Consider the following 15905-nt stretch of genomic DNA (forward strand, 5'->3'; position numbering starts at 1 on the left):
GATATTTATGTGAGCTGCTTATGGCTTATTAACACCTAGCACCATAACACTTATTATACTTGTGTATCACATGTGTATCAGATTAACTTTGTTGTCCAATTGTGTTCGATTGCAATAGCAAACTTTACTTCTGCTTAAGATACATTTAGAGAATATGGAGCTTAATCCACAAGTACCAACCGAAGTCCCTCTCAGTTTTGCGTAGAGAACAGTCAGTGCAGAACATTGGGACATGAAGAATATGAGGCATTTGGAGAAACCCATTGACCACATGGATCTGTGAGCAGTGAGGCAATGAGGGATAGCATCACAAGGCTGATGGAAATCTGGATGAATCATGAATTTTGAGTCTCCCCTTCTGGATACAAAGGTAATCCCATTCAAATCCTACTAAAGAGATACGGATTTCCATGGCACCATATTCAATGCCCTAAATTTGGAGTAACAAAGCCTGAACAATTTACTGATCAAAAGCCTCTTTTTTCCCCCTATAGAGAGTTAATGGAAGGATAAATATTAGATGTGTAAAATTAACTTTCTACCCATTTGTCCTTTTCATTTCCCAAATACATGTTTGTGAACATGGTTTGTGCTGCCCTAAATATTTTTCTTCTAGTTCCTATCAGAGTTTCCCACATCCAATCACTTCCCAAGTGACTACAAGTTCTGTACATCACATTCTTTTTCAATAGCTTTCAAATATTCTGTCTTAGGACACGTTCACCATGAGGACATCTCAGGGGGAAAGAATCATGTGTGAGTGATTTATTAAGGAAGTTCTTCTAGGAGAAGCAGGTAGGGGAATAAGGGAAGTAAAGACAGGTGAGGGCCTGGTTTTAGCTGGTGCCAGGGAGAACTTTGAAGTGTGACTTATGCTGGGAATTTGTCCCAAGCAGAATGAAAGCAACTAAGCTTATATGTTTTCTATTTTATAATCACTGGCTGAGGACTGTGGGATTTGAAAGGTTAGTGGTGGGGGGGGGGGTGCAGGGAGTAAATTTGTAGTCCCTTTGAGCTCTTTTTGCCTGTGGGCAAAGCCCCTCCAGTGGCCAAGCAGTGTCTTTAAAGGAGAAGCACAGGTGGGGAGGGAGAATATGAGCATTCATGCCCAAGTGCAGCTACAGGGGATACACAGAACGTGTTACCAAGGATGACAGGGGCTCTCGGTGGACACAGGGAGTGTCTACAACCTCTTCCTGATTCTCTCTGCCCACCGCTGTCCTCCTTTAGTTCATGTCCCTGTGATGATTTCTTTTCTGGAACATCTAATGGGTTCCCAGTTGATATTCTTTGATCCACGCAGGCCTCCTCTAATGAATCCTTGTTGTATTCAGTGATCTTCCTAAACTGCAAAGTTAGTAGTGCTGGTCTGGTGCTTAAAGCCCTTATTGCCTCCTTAACATGACTTGCCTGAGCTCATGATCTGATCCCTGACCCCAGACTCCAAGGACTGCAACCTGATAGCCCATGGTAGTCCTTCTTGCTCTCTGACCTCTGGGATTGTGTAAAGCTATACCCGCTGCCTAGAAAGACCTTTGCCCACCTACTCACTTGGCGCACTGTTATTTTCCTCTGAAGATCCAGCCTAGTCTTCATGACCTCTGGCTTCCCACTACACCCTGGCCTCACCCTGTTAGATTTGCCACATTCTGTTTTCCCATCAAACCATTCTTTCCCCCATCAGTCATTTCTTTTTAAGAAAGTCCTGTGCCCCGTTCATCTCTGATCTCTTCATTTTTGGATTTCTGATAGAAGATAAGGCGAAATGAAGGAGGAGTGGGGATCTGTCTTTGCAGGTATCGGCAGAATGAATGTGGTCTGCAGGCTTCAAAAGCCTCATTCTTTATGTGTTAGGTCACCGGAGCCAGGCAAAGCCTTGGTCACCTCTATGTGCCAAGTAATGGCCTTAAGGTACCTTGTCACATGCAGTCTCCTTGCATGAAGACTGAGGGGAATGTTATTATCCAAGCCTCTGATGATCACATAGATGTCTCTGGAGATCAGAGAGACCCGTTCTCTTATCAGAGATTTTTCTGGCTTCCTGATGGTTCTACGTTTCAGAAAAAAAAAAAAAATAAATAAAAGTAGATCCCACGTTCAGTTTGGCCGACACCTATACTGAAAGCGGCAGAGATATTTAAGCCAATTAAACATACATTATTGAAGGTCTTGGACCTCAGGCAAAGAGCTGGCACTGTGCTGGGTATCAGGTATGCAAAAAGGAATAAAGCCTCAGACCTGATTGTTATGATTTGAATTGTGCTTACCCCCCCCCCCCTCCAAATTCCTGTGTTGAAGTCCTAATTCTCGGTGCCCTATTTGGAGATAGGGTCATTGCAGATGTAACTAATTACCATGAGGTCATACTCAGTAGGGTGGGCCCCCAATCCAACTGACTGCTGTCCCTATGAAAAGAAGGGCATATGGAGAGACTGACACGCACACAGGGAGAGTGCCACTTGAGCTTGAAGGCAGAGATGAGGGTGAAGCCTGTATACACGACGGTATATCAAAGATCGCCAGCAGGAGCTGGGAGAAAGCATGGAACAGACTCTTTCTCACAGCCTTCAGGAGGAACCAACTTTGCTGACACCTTGATCTCAGACATGTAACTTCAAGGGCTGTAGGACCATACGTTTCTGTGGTCAAGCCACCCAGTTTGTAGTAATTTGTTATGACCACCCTAGCAAAGTACTGTACCAATCCCCATCAACTCAGAGCTAGACATAAACATAGTGTGTTATCATGCGATGCGACCAATACTGGAGAGCTGAACAAGATTCACGCGCAGCACAGGGAAGGCTGCGAGTTTTGTGGAGGTGTATACAGGCGCCGGGGGTGCGGGGGTGGGGGGGGGCTGCACAGTGAAGGTTGCCTCGTGGAGGAACTGCTGAGCTAGGTTTTGAAAGCTGGAGATGATTCAGACTGCTCTCCCTCTATGGAAGTTACGGCATTCACAGATAAAGCCAACCACGGTGCGATATTACCCCCCGTTTCCTGTTAATAACTTTTGGTGGGAGCTGTACAGAGAGGCCTCAGCGGATCTGGAAGCAAGCAGGTGGCTTTGGGGCCTGACAACAGTGGGCAAACTGTTTGGGTCCTGCACCAACGGGGCCGTCACTGCATTCCCCTTCCCCACCTCTCTGTAGCACACCTTTTGTTCTCTTGGATCTTTTTTTTTTTTTTTTTTTTTTTTTTTCCTTTGAGTAAATTTGTTTACTGCCCAGAAGAGAACAGGGAAGGACTAGGCCGGTTGCCTCCGGCAGATGGTATAATGTTAGTAGATGGGCACTCTGAAAGCAGAACTCAGCTCCTGTCTTTTTTTTTTTTTTAACATTCTCCAGCAAGGCTCTTCAAACTAAATAGCATAAAGCAAACATTAATAAAAGGAAATTGAAACATGAGTCAAGGGAAAAAATAGTAAGGGAACCCCTGCCTGGTTTAAATGCCTCTGTGTCTTCAGATCTAAGTGAATTAAATCCAAATAATCAAAGAACTTGTAGAAATGACCAATAAACCACCGAGGAGATATTAATTTCAGGTGTTTTTTGTTTGTTTGTTTGCTTTTTGGTTTTGGGCTCAGGTTCGTTTTTTAGAAATTTTGGGTAAAACGTGCCTGGAGCCTGGAGAAGGACAAAGGTTGCTCTCATATTTAGAGAAATATAAAAGATAAACTCACAGAAAGTACAAGTTCAGGTTGATTCCCTGCAGAGCTTGAAAAAATTTTTATTTTACCTCTCCACTTACAAAAATACGAAGACGAAAGGAAGCAGAAAGGGGCAGAGAGAAAATGAAGGAAGGGAGAATTAGAAGGACAAAGAAAGAAGGGAGAAGAGAGCAGAAAAAAAAAAAAAAAACAAGAAGAGAGAATAACAAGTTCCTTCGATTTATGGAAATTACCTCAAGTTTACAGAGTACACACAACTCAATTTGCCTACAGTTGTGACCTCAATAATCCTGCAAAATTTCAGGACGGGCTATTAAATAAACATAATGTATGCCTTGACAAAATAAAGGAGATGACTAATAAGAATCAGAGAAGGGTAATTAAAAAAAAAAAAAAATCATGCTCCACTTGGAGCTTCCTTCCTTTTCAATTTCCTTTGCCTTGTCTTTTCTCATTTCCCCAGAGTGGAATCCACTCTGAAGTCACCCAGAGAGGCAGCAGTGCCACCAACACCAGTTAGAACGTGACAGTCTCCAAGCTGTTCTCCGGAAGTGAATCCTAGCAAGAGAACAGGCCATACAGGTCGTGGTGCTCCCTGTCAGGCCCTGCGTTGTAGTTTTTGCTCTCTAAGCTCCTTATCCTGACGCCTCCTTCCCTGGCTTTGTCTCCCCTCAGTACCCATAAATCCTGGGCTTCTGAGTTAGCTACCTTCCCTTTGTTCCTGTTCTGAGAATCTTGCCCATCCAGGAACTGGCTACTGGTTTGCTTTGTCCATTGATTTCTCTAGGGTCCATATCCTTGATTGATGGGTGCGACCAGGAAACCTCTGGGCAGCTACAGATGCCTTTATGGACTACACCTATTTTGAATTCTCATGCTCTTCTCCCCCACTGGGATTATTCCTGCTTCTTAAACAATGTCATTGTAATTCCTTTATTCTATGATAATTGGACACCAGCTCTCTGAAACACGTTATTGCCTTAGGGTTAAGAGCATTAGCTTCAGGATAAGAATGACGGAGATTTTATCGCTCAAAAATATAAGTCAGATCATCTCTCTCTCGCTTCAAATCTTCCGAAGGTTTTTCATCACACTTGGAATAAAATCTCAACTCTTTACCACGGTCTGCAAAGATCAACACAATGTGGCCACTGCCTACCTCTGTTCTTGAACAAGTCAAACTTGTTCCTGCCTCAAGGCCTTTGTACTTGTTTGCTCTCTTCCCTTAGATCTTCACATTTCTGGATTTTTCACTTCGTGCAAGTTGCAGTTTAAATTTAACCTCTAGGGAGAAGCCTTCCTGACTACCCTATGTAAATCAGCCCTCTTTCCCCACCGCCAGTAAATCTTTGTCAACATTGTGCTTTTTTTGGTCTTCCTAGCACTTAACACTCTCACGAATTACCATGTGTATTTATTTGCTTTCCTTGATCATTTTCCTTTTCTTGACCCCCAGAATGCAAACTTCATGAAAGCAGGGACTCTGTCCCCAGCACCTGGGCAGTTTCTGATATATGGCAGGGGCTCAATAAATGTTTGAATGAATGAATGAATGAATGAATCTTGATCCATACTTACTGGCTACATGATCATGGACTAATTGCTTCCATGGTCTTTAGTTCTTATCTTTAACGATGTGGTTAGCGATTCCCATCTCATTAGGATTTGGTGAGATTTGAATGAAATTAAACAGGTAAAGTGTCTAGAGCAGAGCAGGGGATAGAGAAGGCACACAATAACTCCCAGTTGGGCTTATTATGACACGCTAGTCTCTAAGAAAGGCCATGGGAGCACAGAGACGGTTCTAACAGTCCTTTTTCCCAAAGTGCTCAGTTGCTTTGTCGGAATGAGGATTAGAGACATTGCCTCTTTTGGACACCACACCTTCTCTGCCCTGCTGAACCTCTTCTGAGAACTGGGTGCTCCCCAGGGCCCGTCACACCCAGTACGTGGGTCACGTTCTTGGGCCTGATTATCTGCATTGGCTTGTCTTATTGTGAATACACAGCCAAGGTGCAATGGCAATCCTCAAGATTACAAAACTAACCTAATTCCCTTCTATGGATAGGGCTGTTAGACATGTGTTTCTAGGCATATTATAGGTAGTATGTCTGAATTTCAGTAGAGAATAGGAGAGCCTTTTATGATTTTTTTGCGTGTGACTGTTACAGATAAACATAAGATTATGTGTCTCTGACGTTAATGACAATTTAATTAGATAAACCTGAACGACTCCCGGTATTTTCTAAGATCCAAAAGCCCTCTTAAGATTACAAATTATAGTGAAGATTCATAGTTGGAAGACTGAATCCCCAAATTAACCCATCTGTACTACCAGACTTGATCATGTAGGGCGTGTCTAATTCATTCACTTTTCTATCAATCAGTCTCTGTCACTTCACCCCCGAGGGTGATGAGCCTCCGAGCTCTAGTATCTCTATCTTCTAGTTAGTTGAACAGAGTAACAAGGCTATAAAATGGTGTTTGTAGAATGACACCCTTATACCGTAATGCAACATATATATTCCTGCATGGGAGAAAAACGGCAGATGGACACATACCAAAATGTTAATAGCGGAAGGGAAATTTTAGGCTTTTCTTTCCTTTCTCTAGGTTTTTTTCAAACTGTGCTGCCTTGATTAATTAGGCATGGCTTTCACCAGTAGAAAACAAAATTATACAAATCAACCGCACACTTACAGGATGGGGGGAGAGCCAGCAGCTTGTGAGTTTTCATGTCAGGAGGAGTTTTCGTGGAGCAAAGTCCTCCAGAGCTGAGCTGATTGTGCGTCACTGTGTAGCGTCACCCGGGACATGCGTCACCCGGGGTGTGGACCAGTGCCTCCAGAACAGGCGGGATACAGGTCCCATGGTGCAGCGTGCACAGGTCTCAGTCCCACGTTTTTTGTTTTTTGTTTTTCAATGTTTGTTTGCTTATTTATTTATTTAGAGAATGTGAGTGGGGGAGGAGCAGAGAGAAAGAGGGAGTCAGAGGATCCCAGGCAGGCTCCAAACTGCCCGCGCAGAGCCCTATCCAAGGGCTCAATCCCATGAACTGTGAGATCATGACCTGAACTGAAATCAAAGGTCAGAGACTAAACCGGCAGAACCACCCAGGCGCCCCTCAGTCCCACATTTTAAGAGACTTATTCTGAAGTTAGGGTGAAGGAAACATTGGCTTAGTTTTAAAAATACATTTGGAATAAGTATAGCCAAGAAAAAAATGGCCATTTCATTAGATTGTGAGTTCCACATTCACAGGTGGCTTTCCTCTGACAGAGGTGAGAGAGGAGGATTCCTACACCGGGGGTGGGTGTGGGGGGGTGGGGGGTGGGGGGGACAAGACGATGTCTAATGTTTCATTCTAGTCTAGAAGCTAGGCTGATCAAACTTGTCCCTTTTACTTATTCCTTATTCGTAATAGCTCCAGGAAGTGGGTATTAATTTTTATCCATGAAGAGACTGATGCTCAGACAGGTTAAATCATTTGCTAAATACCCCAGTTCTTGTAGGTTTCTGAGCTGGGACTTGAGCTTAGATCTGTTTGGCCCCAAAGCCCTAAACTTTTGTTATGACATGCTATTTTCTAACACTGATTCTGTGCTCATTTCCTCACTTTCTTTCATCTTCCTTCTGTATATTTCCTCACTTCTTTCCTTTCCTTTCCGTGACCTCTGCAACAATGGCATCTGGTAACATATTTGACTTTTATTTAATTCTTGATATTGACATTCAAGGGCAAAGAAATAGATGACTCCTGGATAATGGTACCACTACTTATTATTATTACTGTTATTATTATTATCATTACTATTATTTTGACACAGTTGAAGAGGTTATAAAAAAAAAAAACCTTTTAGTGACTGATCAGTGTCTAAGAAAATGTTGAGATTAAGTATCTAAAGATCACCACCTTTGAAATGTATAGTATGAGGCTTTCAGTAAGAAACAAATGGGAGACAATAGAACAAGAAATTGGAAGTAACATGATTCCGTGCTGTTCTAATTTTAGGTTCTCCAAATTTCATTAGTACACCTTCTTCTTCTTAAGGCTTCGGTGAACTGACCCCTTGACAGCCTAACGTGGAGGTCTTTATCTTTGATTTAATACATTTGTCAACTTGACAGGAAGTTGGGGCTGCAGACTCTTGCCCTCATGAGACTCTGAGGCTTTGCAGGAAGAGCCTGGGCATGAAAGTCAAACTCAGGGCAGAGCAGTCCTAGCCCTGCAACTTACTGTGCTAGGATCCTCTTTCCCCTGGCTGTAGTTTATCATCCATAAAATGGGGTCATAATAACTATCCCCAAGAGTTTTGTGAAGATTGAATGGTTAATGATACCGAAACGACAATGTGGAAATAAACAAGGAAATAGAAGCCAAATAATGGGTGAAAATCCCCAAATCAAAGCTCTGCTTCACAAATCTTTATGCTTGATTTTTGCACTGGTCAAATAATTCTGATCTGTTATGGAGATTCGGTCCTGGCCTCATTATCTTGCCAGGCTAAGAAGAACTGCTTTTCAAATTGAGCAGCCCGATATAATGGCCAAAACAAAAACAAAAGTAAAAACAAAACACAAATAAACCTGTGGGATTGCACATGAAAAGTAAAGGCAATGGAAATAAACAAAGCTGATTAACAAATAGTAAATCACTACTTAATCGCATTCTGGGAAACACATCTTTGCACTTTATTACAGCCATTCCGTCTTTGAAATTACTGAGTTTTATCAAAAGAGCATAAAACTTGAAATGTTTCAGATTGAGAAATAATACATTTTTCACGTTTTCAACATGTCAGTGTCGGATTGGCAATGAGAGTAGTTACTAAAAACCTAAGCTGTGCTTTCAAATAAGAAATGAAATAAAACATAAATTACTTCATGAAATAAAGTTAGCTAAATGATTAATAGTCAATAATATGTGTTATTTATTCTACCATGGAGCAAGGGGCAGAGATGTTTGAAAAGGACTGGTTAAATATCAGTCCCTTTTATTTAACAAGTGATAGTTATTTCCTACATTAAATAAAACTCGCTCTACTTACCCAGAACTCACATTTAAGTTTCAAATCCAGCTTTGGCCGAATAATCAGAAGCCATCATTGTGGACCAAAGCGGGGACACTTTCGGTAAGAATTTTGTGACATGGTTGTATCGAAGACCAAATGAATTTGGTTAAGGCTGGATTACTTACACAAAGTCCAAAGATAAATTTAGTTGAAAATTGGTCACAGGTAGCCTTGCAGTCTCAAAGGGCATTTCTGACTAGACAAACAGCATCTCCCAACATCCCTTCTGCTGAAATAAACAGCCAAGTGTTCCCTCGCCACAGGCTGGGTAAATACTAACTGAACTGTCTGCCTGTGTGTGAGTACGAGCAACACTCCCAATTTTTTAGCAAAATATTTTTCCACTCTGGCCATCCAAGAAACTCTCCAAATCCAATACTTTTCAATGGACTTTTAAGGCTTCTCTATTTTTCTCACTATTTATAGCTTTCAGATGTTGGCAGGTAGAGAACTGCATTTTCTTCAGAATAAACTTATAAATGGTGATGATGGCGTTTCATCATCTGCCACACGGTATTAGGTAAGTATTAAAACAATCCTTCTTCCCTATGAATGTAAATGCTGACAAAGCCCAGAAACCAGAACAAAACTCTCACAGACGTCATATCAAAAGTCCTGTTGAGATTGTAAAGAGTTTAGTGCAGTGAGGACACCGGGGCTGGACCCAGAGGTGAAGCCCAGGCTGGGTTAGGGCTCATGTGTGGGGATAGTCCTTCGACGCTGGAGGACAGAAGTCCAGGATGCTGAGATCTGCTCCCTCAGTGCAGCTACAGCTTGGGAAGGCTCATAAAGGGAATCAATCTCAGATTGCCTCGGTGTGTACAGTCGTTTATAAATTTGGTCCCTCTAACAATCCTGAGCAATAGACAAGGTAATTATCCATTCCGATTTAAGGATGCGGAAGCTCGGTTGTAGAGAAACGATTGACCGAGGTGTCACGGTCAGAATGTGGCAGAGCTGGAACCAGAGTTAGATCTTTGGACGGCTAACCTTGTTTCCTTCCACCCTGCTCCACACTGCTGCTCTTAAGTATTCAGCCCCGTGGTTTTACAGTCTCCCCGGGAAGACGATCTATTCATATGAAAGAGCCAGTGAAGAATAAAAAAAAGAAGAAATTAAAGGGACTTACTTAGAGAATGAAAGCCAGAATTCCAGTTGCTAGTAAAGGATTATATTTGGCTGATTAGGAAGCAATAGTCTGGTATAATTGAAATGTGGAAAAGTTGAGTTTCCATACTCCGTTCTGTGTTTAGCCGGCTAGTTTACCTTAGGAGTTCTTATCTGTAGAGCTATAAGCCCCCACCCTCCCCACCGCCCCTGCCCCTCTCTGGGAATTGTGAAATCACCAAAGACGAAGCCTGTCTAGGGCCGCCTGAAATAGAGCGGCTGTTTTCCCCCAAGAGTGCCTGCACCAGGATTCATCATGGAGACAGGACTTACTGTTTATTATTATTATTATTATTATTTAATATTTATTTTTGAGAGAGGCAGTATGAGTGGGGGAGGGGCGGAGACAGAGAGAGAGAGGGGTGGTGGTAGGGGGTGGGCACAGAATCCGAAGCAGGCTCCAGGCTCCAAGCTGTCAACACAGAGCCCTACGTGGGGCTCGGACTCACAAACTTCAAGATCGTGACCTGAGCCAAAGTTGTAGGCTCAACTGACTGAGCCACCCAGTCACCCCAAGAGGCAGGACTTGAATGAGGGAACTATAGCTAGATGAGGAAAAGTGGAAGGGAACTACTCGCAAGGAAAAATAGCCTGGGCAAAGTTATGGTGGCCAGGGCCAGTGTGCTGTTTATATGGGACAGCAAGGGGACATTTGATAGATAGATATAAAATAAAATGTGTGGAAAGTTCGGCAATTATTAAATCAATGTTATCCATGTAGTTAGTCAGTCTGGACATTTCTGGTTAAAATCTACTCCAATTATAGAGATAGTCATCCTAAGACTTTTTGTCCTTATCTCCCTCCTCCTGCCTCTACCCCCTTCCTGCGTCCCTCCCTCCCTCCTTTCCTTCCTTCCTTCCTTCCTTCCTTCCTTCCTTCCTTCCTTCCTCCCTTCCTCCTTCCCTTCCTTCCTCCCTCCCTCCCTTCCTGCCTCTACCCCCTTCCTGTGTCCCTCCCTCCCTCCTTCCCTCCTTTTCTTCCTTCCTCCTTCCCTCCTCTCTTCCTCCCTTCCTCGTTTCCTTCCTTCTTCCTTTACTCCCTCCCTCCCTCCCTCCTTTCCTCCCTTTCTTTCCTTCCTTCCTCCTTTCCTTCCTTCCTTCCTTCCTTCCTTCCTTCCTTCCTTCCTCCCTTCCTTCCTCCCTTCCTTCCTTCCTCCCTTCCTCCTTTCCTTCCTTCTTCCTTCCTCCCTCCCTCCCTTCCTTCCTTCCTTCCTCCCTCCCTCCCTGCCTCTACCCCCTTCCTGTGTCCCTCCCTCCCTCCTTTCTTCCTTTCCTTCCTTCCTCTTTCCCTCCTCCCTTCCTCCTTTCCTTCCTTCTTCCCTTACTCCCTCCCTCCGTCCCTCCTTTCCTCCCTTTCTTTCCTTCCTTCCTCCCTTCCTTCCTCCCTTCCTTCCTTCCTTCCTTCCTTCCTTCCTCCCTCCTTCCCTTCCTCCTTCCTCCCTCCCTTCCTCCCTTCCTTCCTTCCTCCCTTCCTCCTTTCCTTCCTTCTTCCTTCCTCCCTCCCTCCATCCCTTCCTTCCTTCCTTCCTCCCTCCCTCCCTTCCTGCCTCTACCCCCTTCCTACTTCCCTCCCTCCCTCCTTTCCTCCTTTCTTCCCTCCCTCCCTCCTCCCTTCCCTTCCGCCTTCCTCCCTCCCTTCCTTCCTCTACCCCCTTCCTACTTCCCTCCCTCCCTCCTTTCCTCCTTTCCTTCCTTCCTCCTCCCTCCTCCCTTCCTCCCTTCCTCCTTTCCTTCCTTCTTCCCTTACTCCCTCCCTCCCTCCCTCCCTCTTTTCCTCTCCTTCCTTCCTTCCTTCCTTCCTTCCTTCCTTCCTTCCTTCCACCTCTCCTGTTTGTAGACAGACTGCTTTGGAGTATATTTCAGCAGGGGTGGATTTATTTGTCTAAGGCAGGGAGGGAGGGTTGTCAAATACAGGTCATGCATGCTGCCACACCCCTGCCTGACAGACAATGCTAATCAATCACTGCTCTCTATGCACAATATCAGGATTCGTTTCAAGGTGCATGAGTTAGTTAGAGTTGGCACAAGGGATGAGAGCTATTTGCCAAGACAAATCTAGGACACAAATGGATCAAATATGGCTTTCCAATAAAAAAGGGTAAAAATATACTAGAAAATGTACTTCCTCTACCCTTTTCAAAGGTTTCCCCCTTGCTGGCTTTTTTTTTTGTTGTTGTTGTTTTTTGTTTTAGTTTTATTTTTTATTTATTTTTGAGAGAGAGAGATAGAGAGCAAGCAGGGGAGAGGCAGAGAGAGAGACAGAATCCCAAGCAGGTGAGATCATGACCACTGACTGAGCCACCCAGGCGCCCCTCCCCCTTGCTGTTTTGATCTCAGCAAGAACCTCAAGCAGAAACAGACAAATGCTATTTGAAGTCACAGTCTAGTGCACTGAGAGTCTAAAAAAGATTTTTCAGAAGCCAAATATGTCTCATGAATGGATTTTGTTTTTTGAATATTTGTCAAACAAAGTGACTTCTGGACATTTTGATATTTGTCCTCATGTAAATCTGAATTTCCCTGGTGCTAAAATTCGGTTCCTTAGTTCTAACGCAAATGTATGTATACCTATATGCAGAGATTATGAGCTCAGTTTCTGGAACCAGAGTTGGAACTCCAGCCCTGTGTCTCGCTAGCTGAGCGCCTTAGAACAACTTAACTTGACCTTTCATAGCTTCAGTTACTTCATACTGAAAAAGGAAACAGAAATCATTCATATCTCATAGGGTTACAGCGAAGAGTAAATGAGATCATTCACGTGGAGTACTTAACATAGCATCTGGCACACAGTAATACTCAATACATGAGGGTTTGTGTGTGTTGTGTGTAGCTGGTATTAGCGAGGGGTGAACTAAGGACTCTGATGCTCTCTGAATTGTTTGGTGAGATTCTGCATTTCTTTGCTTTGTGAGTTGGAGTCAGAGTTTTAATGCTACTTAAATTCACGATTTTTGTGTGTGTTTGAACTCCAAGAAAAATGTCCCCTCTTTTGGTAGCTGATATATTCAAACCACTAGTGCTGGAAGAAAAATAATCTGTCATTGAAGTAGATGAAAGTTGACATGACAGACTGTGCACTCTGTCTTAAACATTCATAACATGCATAATATGGTCTCTGTGGAATGAAATAACTCCTTTAGTGTCTTTGCAGTCGCTTGTATCATGGCTCTCATAGAGTGAAGCCATTATAATTCCAAAATAGCTACGCCTGTTTGGGGACTAGGACAGCAGGAAGAAAAGGCAGTTCACACACACAACAATTGACACTTATAAGTTGTTTATAGATACGTGTGCATACATGTGCACAAGTGTATGTGGATGGGACATGCATATATTCGTTGCACATAGGTGTGCGTGGTGTTTTAAAATCTGGTGTTTGCTCTATTATAACTTACCGGCTAGAAGTAAGTTCTTTGGAATCTGAAATACTCGAATTTCAATCCTGACTTTACTCTTTTACTGCTCATGTGATTTTAGACAAGCCTCTCCACCCCCCCCACCCCCCCAATAGTAGGTAACATATTGAAAATGGGGATGAACAGGGGCGCCTGGGTGGCTCAGTGGGTTAAGCGTCTGACTTCAGCTCAGGTCATGATCTCACAGTTCATGAGTTCAAACCCCACATCAGGCTCTGTACTGACAGCTCAGAGCCTGGAACCTGCTTCAGCTTCTTTGTGTCTCTGTCTCTCTCTCTGCCCCTCCCCCACTCGCACTCTGTCTCTCACTCTCTCAAAAATAAATGTTAAAAAAAATGTTTAAAAAAATAAAATGGAGATGAACATACTTTTATAATCTTTCATACAAAAGATTCATGTGAAATATTGCAAGCAGAACGTATAGCGCAGTATTTAACACATATCAATCTCCCCATTTATAGAGCTATTAATAATAATAAATAAATAAAACAAGTAATTAAAATAATGTCCATACAAGGAAAACTGGCTTTCAGCTTCATTATTCAATGTCCTGCTTTGATTTTTATTTTATAGAAAAATCATTTGGTGGCTTAACTAATACATCATTCCTTAATTATAACTGTCAGGTGAAAACTTTACTAATTCATGCCTCTTCTGAGAAGTATAAGCACTTGAGCAAATAACTCAAACTTCTTGACCCAGAATTTCCTAATCCAAGAAGAAATCTACCTCTCTGACTGTGTTTTGGCATGGCCATTCCTGTTGAAAGGATGCAATCAAATAATGGATTTTACAGGTTCTTACAAAGCACAGATTGGCCATTCAACTGGAGAAAAGTTATAATCAAATACATATTTATTGACTGACAGGTAGCTTCTCTAAAGAAGACTGGAATATTAGTACAGACAAATAATCAGTGCATAGCAGGTCGTGATTACTAGATTTGCTAATTGCCTTTCTCAGTTGGAAGACTTGCCTTGTATTTGTTTTTAATAAGAAAGTACAGTGCATGCTAAATTTCACATTTGAAATTCATTGGTTTGGAGATAAACAGTATTCCCAAGAGACCTCTCGATCTTATAACATGGTAGGAAATGTTCACAGATCTACCAAGATGATATATTTCCATGTTAGGAAATGTTCACAGATCCATTAAGATGATAACATTTGGTCAACATATTCTACTTGGAGTAACCAGATACTGCTGGGTCTCTGTTGATCATGCTCCTGTGTGTGGGACCACGAACACAGGCTTCACTAAATGTTCCAGAATAAACGCCTCTCTGCTTGTCAAAATTTGGCTTTGCACTGTAGAACAGAGCTATTTCAACCCGCTTTATATTTCCAGGAGGGAAGAGAGCCAATGTGATTTTCCCAATTTTTCAATGAGAAACAATGAATCAGTCTAATGGTTTAATTTTAAGAAGAGTGAATTTGGAGTTAGGAGACAAAGCTACCATTTACTTGTATGCATCTGTGGATTGTTTTTAGTGTTTATTTATTTATTTGTTTGAGAGAGAGAGAGAGAGAGAGAGAGAGAGAGAGAGAGATAGCATGAGTAGGGGAGGGGCAGAGAGAGAGTGAGAGAGAGAATCCCAAGCACGCTCTGCACTGTCAGCATGGAGCCCAATGCAGGGCTCAATCTCATGAACCATGAAATCATGACCTGAGCCGGAATCAAGAGTCCAACGCTTAACTGACTGAGCCACCCAGGTGCCCTGCATCTTTGGATGTTAAATTTATTATTTCTGCGTGTAAACCCAGGCTGATTATAACTACTTCACAGGATGCTTATGAAACATGAATAAAATTACATGAGAAATTGCTTTGTGAATCACAAAATAAGGTAAATTTGTAAATCAATAAAATATTATCCTAGTCATTCTTAATTACCACTGAAGTTGTGCTCAATTTGTGGCGTTCACAAAAGTTACCTTTCATCAGTATTTCACCCACCCAGGTTAAATTTGGCCTTGAGCAAAACAACTCAAATATAAAGATACTTACTTTCAGTTGTGTTAAAAAATGAGAGCTCAGAGCTATTTTCTACTGTTTGCAGGTCCTAAGACTATATAGTTGGGGGTTTGTAAAGTAAAAAGTTCCTCTCTCATCTCCATTGTGATATGGAAGAATACGAGTGGGGCCATGGCAAAACCTGGGAAAGAGGAAAACGAGTACAGCATTATGAAATAATAGTTAAGGGCAAAGAAGATGGAGTCATCCAGACTCAGGTTTTAATATAACCTCTGGTACTCACTAACTCTTACTGTTTGCAGATAAATTAGACAATACTTCTTAAAGTCCTTATCAAGTCTGTGATAATCTGATACCACAAATATCAAGTGAAAAAATTAGATGAAAAAATACTAATATTCAACTTGGACTCAGCTGGTAGGGGGATCTTTTTCTTCCGCAAAGAAAAACGCCTCAACTTTAAAGCAGATGAAGTGGACCAACCAGGAGGGACATGAAAAAGAATAGGGATATTGTCACAAATCTTTCATGGTGCTTGAGATGGACTGGAAGTAGAGGGCGGTGGGAAATGTTAACAATTGGAAGAACTGAGAGAGAATCTCTTTGATT

The sequence above is a fragment of the Lynx canadensis genome, chromosome B2, assembly GCF_007474595.2.
Source record: "Lynx canadensis isolate LIC74 chromosome B2, mLynCan4.pri.v2, whole genome shotgun sequence".
Classification (NCBI taxonomy): Eukaryota; Metazoa; Chordata; class Mammalia; order Carnivora; family Felidae; genus Lynx; species Lynx canadensis.